A 15,796-nucleotide genomic window follows, 5' to 3' on the forward strand; every position below is an offset into this window, starting at 1 on the left:
TGATTTGTGAAAATAACAGCATGAGGAAGATGGGATGGAGCTGCATAAGAGCAATGTTTTTGTACACTAATGAAGCTAAGCTGGTACTACTTCAAACTAATTGGTACAAATTTAAGATGTTTATTTATTCTTTAATCAGTTTTGGTAGTTTGTATCTAGAAATTTGTCTATTTCATCTAGGTTATCTAATTTGTAGGCAAACAATTTTTCATAATATTTTCCTATAAGTTTATATTTTTTCTGTAAGGTATAGTAGCAATGTCCCCACTTTCACCTATGATTTTAGAAATTTAGTTCTTTCTCTCTTCTTTGTCTCTCCCTCTCTCTCTTTGGTAAGTATAGACAAATGTTAGTCAGTTTTAATAATCTCTAAAAAAACAACTTTTAGTTTCATTGACTGTCTCTATTATCTTTTTATTCTCGATTTTGTTATTCTCAGCTCCATTCTTTATTATTTCTTTCTTTCTGATAATTTTTTGTTTAATTTACTCTTCTTTTTTTTACTTCCTTAAGGCATGAAGATAAGTTGCTTATTTGAGATTTCTTTTCATTTTTAATGTAGACATTCACAGCTATAAAATTCCATCTGAGCGTGGCTTTCATTTCATCTTGTAAGTTTTGGTATATTGTGTTTTTAATTTTAACTTGTATCAGAGTATTTTCTGATTTCCCTTCTGATTTTTTCTTTCATTCATTGGCTATTTAATGTATGGTTTTATTTCCACATATTTGGAATTTTCCAGTTCTCCTAATGTTATTGATTTCTAGTTTCATTTCTTTGTGTTCAGAGCATATCCTTTGTATGGTTTCAGTCTTTTTGAATTTATTAACACCTGATTTGTGGCCTAACATATGTTCTGTTGTGAAGAATGTCCTATCTGCAATTGGAAGAAAAATATGCATTCTGCTGTTGTTGGTTGGAGGATTTGTGTATGTCTGTCAGGTCTAGTTGGTTTATAGTGTTGCTTAAATTCTCTATCTCCATAATGATCTTCTATCTGATTGTCTTATCATTATTAAAAGTAGGGTATTGAGGGACTTCCCTGGTGGCACAGTGGTTAAGGATCTGCCTGCCAATGCAGGGGACACAGATTTGATCTCTGGTCCGGGAAGATAGCACAGGCCGCAGAACCCACGTGACACAACTACTGAGCCTGTGCTCTAGAGCCCGTGAGCCACAACTACTGAGCCTGCGTGCCACAACTACTGAAGCCCACATACCTAGAGCCCATGATCCGCAACAAGAGAAGCCACCGCAATGAGAAACCCGCGCACCACAACAAAGAGTAACCCCTGCTTGCTGCAACTAAAGAAAGCCTGTGCACAGCAACAAAGACCAAGTGTAGCCAAAAATAAATAAATAGATAAATTTATAAAAAAATAAAAGCAGGGTATTGAAATCTCCAACTATTATTATAGAATTGTTTATTCTTCCCTTTGATTCTGTCAATTTTTGTTCATATATTTGGGGATCTGTTGTTGGGTGCATATATGTTCATAATTGTTATATCTTATTGAAAATCTGATTAGAGCAATAACGAATAAAGAGATTGAATCAGTAATCAAAAACTTCCCAAGCAAGAAAAGCTCAGGACCAAATGGCTCCACTAGTTATTTCTGCCAAACACCTAAAAATAAGTTAACACCAATTCTCAAAATCTTCCTAAAGAAGATGAGAGGACACTTCCTAAGTCATTCTATGAGGCCACCATTACCCTGATACTAAGGATAGACAAATATATCACATTAAAAGAGAGCCACAGATCAATATCACTCGTGGATATATATCCAAAAATTCTCAACAAGGCACCAGCAAACTGAATTCAGCAGTATATTAAAAGTATTATACACCAAGACCAAGAGTGATTTATGCCAGGAATGCAAGGGTCTTTCAACATATAAAAATCAATCAATATAATACACCAACATGGGCACACGCACTCCTGGGCGCACAGAGAACAGGGCATGTGCCACGGAGCAGCGGTTAGCTGAGTTGGAGGTAGGGCCCAGAAACCAGCCAGGTTGGCGGCAGAACCCAGCACTTCAGAGCCACTGTGCACAAACCTCGGGAGAGAAGGCGGAAGCAGCTGCAACTCCAAAGGCAGCCCCAGGCTGGCTAAAACAGTTCTTGGTGTGGAAACTGAGGCCCTTGAGTGCCCAGGCCCAGCCCAGCCTTGCTCAGGGAGCAGCGTAGCCTGGAGACTGGATGTCACAGCCACCGCGGAATCCAGCCAAGCCACCACCTCTGCGCCCCCTGCCCTAGGGGGGCCAGTCTCCCCTGACCGACATCACCTTCTTGAAGGTGCTCCTCTGGTTGGTCCTGCTGGGACTGTTTGTGGAACTGGAATTTGGTCTGGCCTATTTTGTCCTGTCCCTCTTCTACTGGATGCATGTGGGGAAATGAGGCCCTGAGGAGAAGACAGAGGGGTGAAAAGTGGGTACTCCGTGTTCAACCCAGGCTGTGAGGCCATCCAGGGCACCCTGATTGCCCAGCAGCTGGAACGCGAGCTGCACCTGAGGCCTCTGCAGGGGAGATAGGGCCAGCCTTGCTGTTGGCTGGCCCCCAGGGCCCTCACATCCCTGGGGTATCGATTTGTGGGTTTGGCTGAGGGTAGCTTGCAGGTCAGTTCTATGACCCTGCAGTTCCACACACTTTCCCTGATTTCCTGCTGCAGTTTTATATCAGAACTTCTTTTTGGTTTTGGTGAAACTCCCAGAAAGACACTCACTGTGGGTCTGATGCAATTTATAAAAATTACACACTCAAGAAAGGAGACCTATTTGTCTCTTTATTTAAGAGAGGTGATTTTTAGAACAGTAGGAGGGCACTGGGGAGATAACTGTTTAAAATATCCAGCTGTTTGAAGTAATGGTTTGGTACATCAAGACTATATGTTAAAAGTAAATATTCTCTTTAAGTATTTTTTAATTAATTAATTTTTAAAATTGACATATATTTGATTTACAATGTTGTGTTAGTTTCAGGTATATAGCAAAGTGATTCATTTATATATATTCTTTTTCAGATTCTTTTCTTATACAGGTTACTACAAAATATTAAGTATTTTGTAGTTCCTGTGCTATACAATAGGTCCTTGTTGTTTGTTTTATATATGGTGGTGTGTATCTGCTAATCCCAGGTTCCTAGTTTATCCCTCCCCCTCACCTTTCCACTTTGGTAGCCATAAATTTGTTTTCTATGTCAAAAAATTTATAATATACCATGTTAATGGAATGAAGGAAAAATCCACATGATCATCTCAATTGATGCTGAGAAAGAATTTGACAAAATCCAGCACCGTTTCATGATAAAGAAAACCTTAACATACATACTAGGAATATATATATATATATATATATATATATATATATATATATATATATATATATATATATATATAATATATTTGGATCCTCTTTGGAGAGGATCCAAAGAAACAGAAATGAAAAAGGAAAAGTTACAACTGACACCACAGAAATACAAAAGATCATAAGAGATGGCTATAAACAATTATGCACCAATAAAATGGACAACCTAGAAGAAATGGACAAATTTCTAGAAACATATAATCTCTCAAGGCTGAACCAGGAAGAAATATAAAATATGAACAGACTGATTACCAGGAATGAAATTGAATCATTAAAAACAAACAAAACAAACAAAAAAATCACCAACAAACAAAAGTCTATGACCAGATGGTTTTACAGGTGAATTCTACCAAACATTCAGAGAAGAGTTAACACCTGTCCTTCTCAAACTATTTCAAAACATTGCAGAGGAAGGAACCCTTCCAAACTCATACTATGAGGCCAGCATTACCCTGATACCAAAACCTGACGAAGATATCACAAAAAAGGAAAATTACAGACCAGTATCTCTGATGAACATAGATGCAAAAGTCCTAAACAAAATATTACAAACCAAATACAAAATGATCACACACCATGATCAAGTGGTATTTATCCCAGGTTTGACATCCACAAATCAATCAATACGATATACCACATTAAAAAATTGAAGAGGGCTTCCCTCGTGGCGCAGTGGTTGAGAGTCCGCCTGCCGATGCAGGGGACACGGGTTCGTGCCCTGGTCCGGGAAGATCCTGCATGCCGCGGAGCGGCTGGGCCCGTGAGCTGTGGCTGCTGGGCCTGCGTGTCCAGAGCCTGTGCTCCGCGACGGGAGGGGCCACAACAGTGAGAGGCCCATGTACCGCAAAAAAAAAAAAAAAAAAAAAAAAAATTGAAGAAAAATCATGTGATCATCTCAATAGATGCAGAAAAAGCATTTGACAAAATTCAACATCCATTTATGATAAAGTCTCTCAACAAGGTGGGTGTAGAGGGAACATACCTCAACATAATAAAGGCCATTTATGACAAGTCTATAGGCAACATCATACTCAATGGTGAAAATCTCAAAGCATTTCCTCTAAGATCAGGAAGAAGACAAGGATGCCCACTCTCACCACATTTTTTTGGTTTGTTTTTTTAAATTATCTTAATTCCACTCTCATCACTTTTATTGAACATAGTATTAGAAGTCTTAGCCCCAGCATTCAGACAAGAAAAGGAAATAAAAGGGATCCAAATTGGAAAGGAAGAAGTTAAACAGTCACTATTTGCAGATGACATGATACTCTACATAGAAAATCCTAAAGATGTCACCAAAAAACTACTAGAGCTCATCAATGAATTCATAAAGCTGCAGAATACAAAACGAATATACAGAAACCTATAGTGTTTCTATACACTAACAATTAATTATCAGAAATAGAAATTAGGGAAACAATACCATTTATAATCACATCAAAAAGAATAAATCTAACTAAGGAGATGAAAGACCTGTACTTGGAAAAATATTAGACACTGATGAAAGAAATTGAAGACAACATAGACAGATGGAGAGATATACTGTGCTCATGGATTGGGAGAATTAATATTGATAAAATGACCATTCCCCCCAAGGAAATCTACAGATTCAGTGTAATCCCCATCAAAATACCAATGGCATTTTTTCACAGAACTAGAACAAATAATTCTAAAATTTGTATGGAAACACAAAAGACCTTGAATAGCCAAAACAATCTTAAGAATAAAGAACAGAGCTGGAAACATCATGCACCCTCACTTCAGACTATGCTACAAAGCTACAGTAATCAAAACCAGTATGATATTGGCACAAAAATAGTCACATAGATCAATGGAACAGAATAGAGAGTCCAGAAATGAACCCACCTTTATATGGTCAATTAATCTATAACAAAGGAAGCAAGAATATACAATGGGGGAAAGACAGTCTCTTCAATCAATGGTGTTGGGAAAACTGGATAGCTACATGCAAAGGAATCAAACTGGACTACTTTTTCACACCATATACAAAAATAAACTCATAATGGATTCGAGGGATAAATGTAACACCTGAAACCATAAAATTCCTAGAAGAAAACATAGGCAGTATTCTCTTTGACATTGGTCTTAGCAATATATTTTGGATATGTTTTCCCAAGCAAGGAAAATGAAAGCAAAAATAAACTAATGGGACTACATCAAACTAAAAAGCTTTTGCATGATGAAGGAAACTATCCAAAAACTGTGAAGACCACCTACTGAATGGGAGAAGATATTTGCAAATGATATATCCAATAAGGGGTTAATATCCCAAATACACAAAGAACTCATATAACTTTGTATCAAAAAACAAACAACCCAATTAAAAAATGGACAGAGGATCTGAATAGACATTTTTGCAAAGAAGACATACAGGTGACCAACTGATACATGAAAAGATGCTCAATATCACTAACCATCAGGGAAATGCAAATCAAAACCACGATGGGATATCTCCTTACACCTGCCAGAATGGCTAACATCAAAAAGACAACAAATAACAAATTGTTGGAGAGGATGTGGAGAGAAGAGAACCCTTGTACACTGTTGGTAAGAATGTAAATGGGTTCAACCAGTATGGAAAACAGTATAGCAGTTCCTCAAAAAACTAAAAATAGAACTACCATATGATCCAGCAATTCCACTATTGGGTATTTATCGAAACAAAACGGAATCACTAATTTGAAAAGATATATGCACCCCTATGTTCACTGCAGTATTACTTACAATAGTCAAGATGTGGAAGCAAACTAAATGCACACTGACAGATGAATGGATAAAGAAGATGTGGTGTACATACACAATGGAACACTACTCAGTCATAAAAAATGAAATCTTGTTACTTATGACAAAATGGATGGACCTAGAGGGTATTATGATAAGTCAGTCAGGGAAAGACAAATACTCTGCAATTTCACTTATATGTATAATCTAAAAAGCAAAGCAAATGAACAAATACAACAAAACAGAAACAGAGTCATAGAAACAGAAAATAAACAAGTGGTTGCCAGAGGGAAGGGGTTAGGGAATGAAAAATAGGTGAGGGAGATTAAGAGGTACAAACTTCCAGTTACAAAATAAATGAGTCATGGGTATGAAACGTACAGTGTAGGGAATACAGTCAATAATTATGTAATATATTTGTATGGTGACAGTGGTAACTAGACTTATCGTGATGAGCATTTTGAAATGTATAGAAATATAGAATCACTGTATCATGCACCAGGAGCTAACATAGTGTTGTAGGTCAATTACACTTCAAACACAAACTCATAGAAAAAGAGATCAGATTTGTGGTGACCAGAGGTGGTTAATGGGGCAGGTTGGGGGGGGGGATTGGATGAAGGTGGTCAAATGGTACAAACTTCCAGTTATAAGATAAATTAAGTACTAGGGATGTAATGTATGACATGATAAATATAATTAACACTGCTGTATGTTATATATGAAACTTGTTAAGAGGGTAAATTCTAAAAGTTCTCATCACAAGGGAAAAAACATTCCTATTTCTTTAATTTTGTGTCTGTATTAGATGATGGGTATTCACTAAACTTATTGTGGTAATCATTTCATGACGCATGTAAGTCAAATCATTATACTCTACACCTTAAACTTATACAGTGCTGTATGTCAGTTATATCTCAATAAAACTGGAAGAAAAATAAAGAAATAGCAGCTTATGTATATAAATTAGGAATAAATGAGGAAACTAATTACCAGGAGAAACCACTAAAAGAGGAGAAGGTCTGGCATGGGAAAGGATGGGGCAAGGGATGGTTGGTTGTTATATTGAACACTTCTGCTCTTTGGTTTTTAATCATATACATGTGTAATATTTTGATTTCAAAAGTACTTTTTAAACTCTGCAATTCTAACTCTGTCCCCTCCTGGCCTCAAATCCTTCTAAGGCTCCCCTCCTCAAATGATACATGTTAAACTATAAATTATCTCCATGTCACTAAAAGCCCTTCAACATCTGGCCCCGACCTACATTACCAGCATCATTACTGCTCTTTTCCTTAAAGTACCTGGGCCGCTAGTCACATCAATCTATTTGCAGCATCTTGGGTACCATTTTCTTTCATGCTTCCATGCTTTTGCACGTTTTGTTGCCTCTGCTTGACTTTCCCCTCTCCCTCCCCCTCTCCTTCTCCTCCTCTTCTTCCTCCTCATCTCCCTAATGAACCCACACTCATCTTCCCAGAGTCTGCAAATGTCACCTTCCCTAGGAGGCCTTCCCTACCACCCCACAGGAAGATTTTTGCCCTTTCCCCTGTGCTGTCCAAGCATTTAGCACGTTGCTCTACTATAGCACAGATCACATGGGATTTAACTTGTTGAGTCTGCTTTCCCCACTAGATTGTGGGCTGCTTGATGGCAGTGGCCAGCTTTTATTCATGTTTATATTCCCAGGGCTTATCCCATGCCTTATTGAATTGAATGTGTTTTTAAAGGACATTTGAAAAAATATTTCGCTAAGAAACTAGGGAAAATCAAATAGCCTCAGAAAGCTAGTATAGGTGATTGTATTACAGCATCACCATAACTGTGAAGAAAGAAATGTTGATAGTGTGATAGCTCCTCAAAATATTAAACATAGAGTTACATATGACCCAGCAGGCCCACTCCTAGGTATATATCCACTCTTAGGTATATATCCAAATATATATCCACACAAAAACTCGTGTATGAATGTTCATAGCAGCATCATTCATAACAGCCAAAAATGAAAATAACCTAAATGCCCATCAACTGAAGAATGGATAAAAACTGTGCTATATACATAAAATGAAATATTATTTGGCCATGGAAAGGAATGAAGTACTGATACATACTACAACTTGGATGAACATTGAAGTCATGCTAAGTGAAGCCAGACACAAAAGGCCACGTATTGTATGACTTCATTTTTATGAAATTCTCAGAATAGGCAAATCTATAGAGACAGAAAGTATGTGAATGGTTACTTAGGGCAGGAGGTGAGGTGGAGGTGAATGGGAGTGACTGCTAATGGGTATAAAGTTTCTTTTTGGGGTGATTAAATGTTCTACAATTAGTTAGTGATGACGGTCACACAACTTTGGAAATATGCTAAGATACATCATATTGTACACTTTAAAACAGTGAACATTATGATTTGAATGATATCTCAATAGAGTTGTTTAAAAAAAAAAGGAACGTATAAAAAATCCTGGAAGGAAACACACCAAAAATTTAACAAGTGGTTGTTAACTTTGAGTTGTGGGGTTTTGTGAGGGAGATCGTTACTGTTTTTCTTTTCTTCTGCTTTACAGCTCTTTCCATACACTCTATGATGAACACGTAATTAACGTCAGACACTTCATGCTTTAAAATATCAAGAAAGAGGAGAGAGAGAATTAACATATTCTGAGTACATGCTATGTACTCGTAAGGTAATCCCCACAGCATTCCTGTCAGGTTGCTATTCCTTATTTTCAATTTCACCAGGGTGACAGGGGAAAAAATGAGACTTAAGGATTCACTGTCTTTCCCCATTCTCCTCCCACTTCTAAAAAGCTTCTTGGGTTTTCTGGCTTGATTTGGGGCCTTTTGGTTTGTTGGACGGGTAGTAATGACTAAAGGAAAATTGAAAGAGGCCTTGAAAGTCAGGACTGATTTACAGTAAAAAGAGTAGAGAGTGACCAGAGAAAGCAAAGAAAGCTCTGGGGAAAGATCAGAAGAAGGCAGGGAAAGAGAAGACATAGCAGGGGCTGATGGTGGGGGGAATTAGCCCCGTGTGTAAAAGGATGGATTGGATTCTGGATGCCTGACCCTTCTAATCATGCTGATTTCAGCTCAGACATGGCCACTTCAAAGGTCCCGTGATGATGTGATACCCACTCCTGAAGGAACCCCTGCCACTTCTATCTCGACCTCTTTCCATCCCATTACCCTGCATTATCCTCTCCATAGTATTGATTACGATCTGAACGTGTCCTGTCTTCTCTTGCTGGGATGCGAGTACCATTCCAGAAGCAGAGCCTCCTCTGGCTTGTTCACTGCTCTATTGCAAGACTGGGAACCAGGTCTGGTAACTTGTGGCGTTCGGAAAATGAGAATTGCGTTTTCTGTTGTCATTCATTGACTCCTCTCCCCTCACTTATCTCCACTTTTTCCAATGCCATTCATCCTTCAAAGCCTCACTCAAGACCCAACAACGCCAGAAACTCATATCTCTTGGCTAGAAGTGAGCCCCTGTCCTTGACGCATGAGCCCTCAACTACTCCCATACCGATCTCATAAGCTCTTTGATGCTAGGGTCCATTTCTTATACATCACAGCAACACATTTTACTGAGCTTATTTGTGTGTGGGTGGGTGCATGCCAGAAAATCAACACGTAAGAAAAATAGTCATTTTAGACTGATAACTTATGAAGAAAATAAAATAAATTAACGGCCTAGATGAAGACAAGGGTTAGGGGAACGGCACTAATTTCATCTGGATGGTTGGAGAAATTTCCCTGAGGAAGTGGCAATTGAGCTGAGATCTGACTGATCAAATCTGGATCTTTCTGTATCTCCCACAGTGCCCTACGTATCGCATTTGCTGACTGACAGACCATGAAGTGTCTGGAGTGCAACGTTCCTAAAGGTTATCTAGTCCAGGTCCAATCTTACATAGGTTTCACCTCCTGACAGTAAGCTGCTGCCCCCAGGTAGGACAACCTGCCTCAAGGTCCCCAAAGTTTCCCATTTCAGTTGGTTCTCAAGACTCCCTTATGGATAGCTGCAGAACCAGCATTTTCTAGGCACCAGCTGTGTGCCAGACACTTCCATAGCCAGTATCTTACTTAACTCTTACCTAGTAGTGCTATTATTATTACTCCTATTTGAAAGATGAAGGAAGCTCAGAGAGTTTATGTAACTTGCCCAAGGCCACACTGCCCGCAAGTGTGTAGTGAGTGTGCCTGACACCAAGGCTGGTGCATCTTGCTACCATCCCTTGCTCTCCCTTCATTCTGAAGTTTAAACCATCCTGCTCAGGCTTTAGACGTTCTTTGAGATTCCTAACCTTGGGACTGGCTTGATTTCATTGGACCTTTCTCAGTAGAGATATCAAGTTAACCTTTCCCACGAACTGACCCTTTAGAGACACAAAGTTTTGCTGGCTTTATTTTTCATAATCACTGCATGAAGACTGAGATCGTGTCTGACCCCAAATGCCCCTGGCTGGACAATCTCATGCCTCACTCAGGCTCCTTTCTCCAAATCTGGGACTGCCTCATAACACCTGTGTGTGTGTGTGTGTGTGTATGTGTGTGTGTGTGTTTATGTGTGTGTGTGTGTGTGTGTGAAAGAGAGAGACAGAGAGAAACAGAGAATAACAGACTGATGCTGTTTACTTGCCCGGTCCCCAGGCTAAGAGGTCATTCTGATCTCCTGTATTGTGACTTCTTTCCCCCCTCAACCTTCAAATCTGCTGAGTCTGTTCTACTTCCCCTTTTATTCTCTTCAGGGGGTCGACACCCTGTATCTGCTCTTTTGTGCCCCAGAGAGGACCTTGTTCATCTCCTATGTCTCCTCCCTCCCTCAGCCTCCTTCTCAGTCTCAGAGCCAGGGCCAGCTGCCCTAGAGGTGAAAACAGGGAGCAGGAGCCCTGGCTTCTGGGAGTCTCTGAACCAGCCCATTTTGAGGGGCGCATGCCCTCGTGTGTTCGCCTTGTGTAAATTCAGCCTGAGATTACAGCCTAAGGCCCTGCTGGCAGAGCCTTCTTCTACTAACCTGGCCAAGGATCCTAGCCTTTCTCCACCTGCCTGTGCCATTGCCTCCCTGGCGTTTGAATCAGCCTAGGTCTTGGGGACTGCATCTGGTCTCACTCCAAATGGGACACCTCCTGGTCATTTCCCCCTTTGTCTCTCTCTCTCTAACAACTGCAACTACACAGCAATAATAATAGCCACTATTTGGCAAGCATGTAGTATGGGCCAGGGGATTTATATATATCAGCTAGTTCAAGCTACACAGCACCCCCATAAGTAAGTGTTATTTTCTTGGCACATGGTAGGCACTTATGAATGAAGGAACGGTTTCTCCCCAATTCATCATAGAGCAAACAGAAGCCTCAGGGAGGTTGCAAAAGTAATAAGGGTCAGAAACAGAATTGAAACCCAAGCCTATTTGATCTCAAAGCCTGGGCTCTGAACAGTCATATCAGGATGCTTCTAAAACCACTGCAGCACCTTGAATCCCAATCCCCGGGACTGTGTGAGAGAGAAGCTGATGGATGTGGCTAGGGATACTGGATTTGAAGTCATATAGCTAGTAAGCAGGCACCACCACTTCCTGGTTCTGTGAGTGTGGGCAAGTTGCTTAACTTCTCTGTACCACAGCTTCCTTATTGGCAAATGGCGATAATAATAGTAACAGCTCAGAGGGTTGGGCCATTTTAATGAGATAATATACATAAAGGGCTTAGCATGGAGCTTGGCATATGGTAATCACTCAAAAAATGTTTGTGATGGTGATGATGGTTCAGCTATGTGCTAGGTGGCAGCACGTGAGCTCATCTTCCCTAATGAGCTCCTGTGGTACAGATATTCTGTATGGTGGGGTCCATGCACGCCAATCAGCCTTAGCAATCAGCTAGCCTGGGAGGGAGGTTGTCAGCTACTGATGAAAGGTGGGTTGCTTGGCTAGGGCACGTCTGCTTCTAGAGGAAGACCACCGTGCTTCTGCCCAGAAGTGGGCCCTGGGAGGCCCTTCTGGCAGGGCTGAGATTTCTTGCAGGAAGCAGTTCTATTCTGCACCAACATGAGGAAAAATGTGTAATCAGAGTCACAGAAGCCTGTGCCTTATTACCTGGCTCTGGTCATTTCGGTCTGGACCTTTTTAAAAACAGGTGTTACCGATCCACTTTAGCCATAAAATCCCTTCATGAAGTGCCCCTGGGAAAGTCCAACCTGAAACCTGCAAGCTCTTCTCCTTGGAGAATGTGCTTGGGAAATGGAATAGGCTGCCTGCTTTCCAGAGCTGTCAACTCCAAGCCAGGGCCTTGTGAGAACCCTAATGGTGGGCGCAGGTAAGGGAGTGTGGGTTGAATTACCTCAGATCCCCTCAACAGGTTATTTTCCTTTTCAGTCCGGGCAGGCATGCTTCACACCAAGAACCAAGTGACTGAAAGAGAGTCTCAGGTGAGTGGCTTACCTGGGGAAGGGGAGAGGAAAGAGTGCCTCGATTTCCACCAAGGTCACCAGGCTGGAGAAGGGCAAAATGACTCAGGGAGGCCACGGACAAGAGTAAGGCTCAGGTCGATGGGCCCTCTACTCAATGGCGCGTATTGACCTGGGGCAGTTTGCTCTCAGATTCCAGCACCTGGCAGGCTCCCAGGGGAGGCCCAGCAGTGTTTGTAAACTGAACTGACCCATGTTGGTTCCTGGGAGGGTCTGGGTATTTCATGAGTAGCAACCTCTGATGGACCCTCCTTCTGTGGTCCTGGATTTTTGACTTTTTCAGGTGTCCATTGTCGATAGGAGTCTCCTAGTTGGCCACAGCCTCCTTAGGTGACAGGACCTGAGAGACTGCCCATCTGGGGTGAGCTATCTGTCCTTCTGCCAAATGAGCAAACTAGAGAAGAAGTACCCTGAGATGAGAAAGAGGACAAGGAGGACGGATGCAAAGCTAGTCCCTCTGTGCTCCATGGAGCTACGGTCTTTGCTGTGGCCCACGCCGTGCCATGTTGTCAGGACCTGTGTCATTGTCATCCCTGTATCCCTTCCAGGGGTAAAGGCAGTGTCTAGCACGTAGGTCTGCCACTTACTAGACATGAGATGTTATTTGGGTCACTTGACTTCTGAGAATGCCAGTTTTCTCATCTGTGCATAAAATGACTTTGAATGAGAGAATGGATACAAAGTACCTGGAACGTAGTAGGTGCTCAGCAGATGGTACCTGTCACCACCATCACCACCATCATCAACTCCAACACCGTTAGCATTTATTGTTCACCTGCAGAAGCAGTCAGTGGTTTCTGCTCTAGGTCAGTATGTAGTATGTAGTGGGAGAGCTCAGATACACACAAATATTGAAAATCCAAGTGCCAGTCAGAGGTGTGCGGTCAGGATATGGAGATCAAAGGAGGGAACAGATCTGTGGGCTAGGGCCTTCTAGGAAGGCTGCCCAGAAGAGGTGGGTGCTACAGTAGGCCTGGGTAGATTGAATTTCTAGTACTGGGAAGAGGAGCGGGAAGAGGATAAAGGGTGTTCCTGGCTTAGCTCAGCGCAGGCCAGCACCCGAAGCTGGGAGTGTCCCTCAACTCCCTTTGGGCTGTTGGGTGTCAGGCTCAGTGCTGGGTCAGCTTTTGGAATGCAAATACTGGGCTGGCCACTGGGGGTCGACAGAGATTGAGAGATATGGAGGCTACTGGGGCGAGATTTCCTTGGAGATTCTACCCCTTTGATTGAACAACCTGCCTAATGTCTCATTTCCCAACCTCTGAAATTCCCTCCTCCTTCCTCCACCGTCTGTAGAGCCCTAATCCCCCCAAGAGAGAGACACTCTTAGCTCTCCAGAGCTTCCTGACTTCCCCACCCCTGCCCAGAACACCAGTCTAAGGAGGAAAATTCCCTCCCTCTCAACATCCCCACCCCCAGCCCCACCTCTCATGGCTAAGGCCAGAGGCTGCCATAGTGTCTGGTTTGTGTCCAGGAGAGCGGCTGTGAAAGAAAAACAAGCCAGGCCAGGGAAATTTATGTTCTTCTGAGGGGGTTGGCTTCCTCATGAGGAAGATGATGGGTGGTTTGTCAATTGAGGTCTCACCCCAGTTCCAACTTGGGCAGCGCTGGGGAGGCGGGGGGTATGGCAGGGGCACGGTGGGAGAGGTTGGTGGGGAGACTAAAGGCTTAGAAAGAAACTGGGCACTAGGAGGTACATTGAGCCCAGGCACTGGGACCTTGATGATAAAAGGTGCGAAGGAAGGTCTCTAAACCAAGCTGGACTAAGTTGTGCGTGTGGGGAGCAGAGGTTTCAATGTCAGAGATCCTGGCTCCGTTGGCTCAGGGGCGGGCCTGGGTGCCATATATCTGCCATTGGTTATCTGGCCAGCTGGGTCCAGCCCCTTATCTATCCTTAGGATGCCCCCCGGGGGTTCATGACCTTTGTAACAGTAGGCTTGGGTTTATCAGTCGAGAAAGCCCAGAACCTGACCCTTTAGCATTTATGGTAGGTTGGAAGGCAGGAAGTTATCTCATAGGCTAGTGAGGGGTCAGAGCTAGGAGGGCTGGAGAGAGGAAGAAGCACTGCCCCTTCCCTCAGCTCCTCGGGTTGTTCAAATATTTGCTCTGCTTGGGGTGTTCCTCCAGGGGAACTTTATTCCCTGTGTTTATGGGGCCTGACAAGTCCAGTGTGTTCTCTAAGGAGCCAAGAGCAGAATTGGGCAAAGATGTCATTTCTGCAGCCAGCATCATCCTTCCCTGGGCTTACTGGCTCTCTGAGATGGGGAGCTAGGCCGGGGTCAGCGACAGGTGGTGACAACGGCTGCCCCCCACCCCTGAATCCCTGAGCCCCTGACAGTGATGAATGGCCCAGTCCCTCTTTGCACATTCCCCAGGTAACCAGAGTTGAGGGAGTGACAGGTGGGCCGGGCTGGAGTGCTGCAGGATTTCCCCCATAGCTGTCCCCCACAGGGCTGGAGAGTGAGAACAGGAGGGACTGCTAGAGGAAGTTGAGCCCAGATCAGTGATACACAGGAGGGCACGGATATCCAAAGATGAGGCCTCTAAGGAGCCGAGGGTCCCAGCTGCAGTCCAGAGCCTATGCCACCTGCTATGCCACACCGAGCCATGCACTGGCCCTCAGATGCTCTGTTCTAGGCTCTTTTGAGGAGCAAGGGCAGAGGCCATTTGCCTGTGTGGGGCCCATGGGCTTGGGACAGATTTCTAGGAGTCCAGGGAAGGGTGACGAGGTATAAGGAGGGGATAAAGAGAGAGGGAGGGACGGGGCAGGCCCATCTCAGGAAGAGAAGGGCTCCTCCTATCTCTGGTGTCATCCTGCCAACAGCATGACCCAGAGCCAGGCTGACACCTGGAAGATCAAGGTGATCTCAGTGCAAACACCCATAAACCAGGCATGAAGCTGGGGCAAGGACAAGGGAGGGGTGGGGGGTTGAACGTTTGGTTGAACCCTTGGCCTTTGGGACCAGCCCCTCTTTCCCCAGCCACTGAGAATCTCCATGGCTGCAGTGAAACTAGACTAGCAGGGCTTACCCACCTGGGGCTTGATCTGGGGTGTGGTGCAACCAGCAGGCGGGAGGAAGAGTAGGAGGGCTCAGGTCCCACCCTGGGCTTGTCCTGAGCCTGACCCAGAGATAGAGTGACTTGGGAAAAGCAAGGTATTCGTGGGGGAGGGAGGACAGCCTGGGCTCAACACAGACCCCAACTGGTCTCAGCTAGA

At 43.2% G+C, this 15,796-nt stretch overlaps 1 pseudogene; it reads left to right on the top strand.

The window, feature by feature from the left end:
* The first annotated feature begins 1,927 nt into the window (after positions 1-1,927).
* LOC136142123 (SAYSvFN domain-containing protein 1 pseudogene) lies at positions 1,928-2,538 on the top strand (annotated as a pseudogene).
* The last annotated feature ends 13,258 nt before the right edge of the window (positions 2,539-15,796 follow it).

This window comes from Phocoena phocoena, chromosome X, assembly GCF_963924675.1.
Source record: "Phocoena phocoena chromosome X, mPhoPho1.1, whole genome shotgun sequence".
Lineage (NCBI taxonomy): Eukaryota > Metazoa > Chordata > Mammalia > Artiodactyla > Phocoenidae > Phocoena > Phocoena phocoena.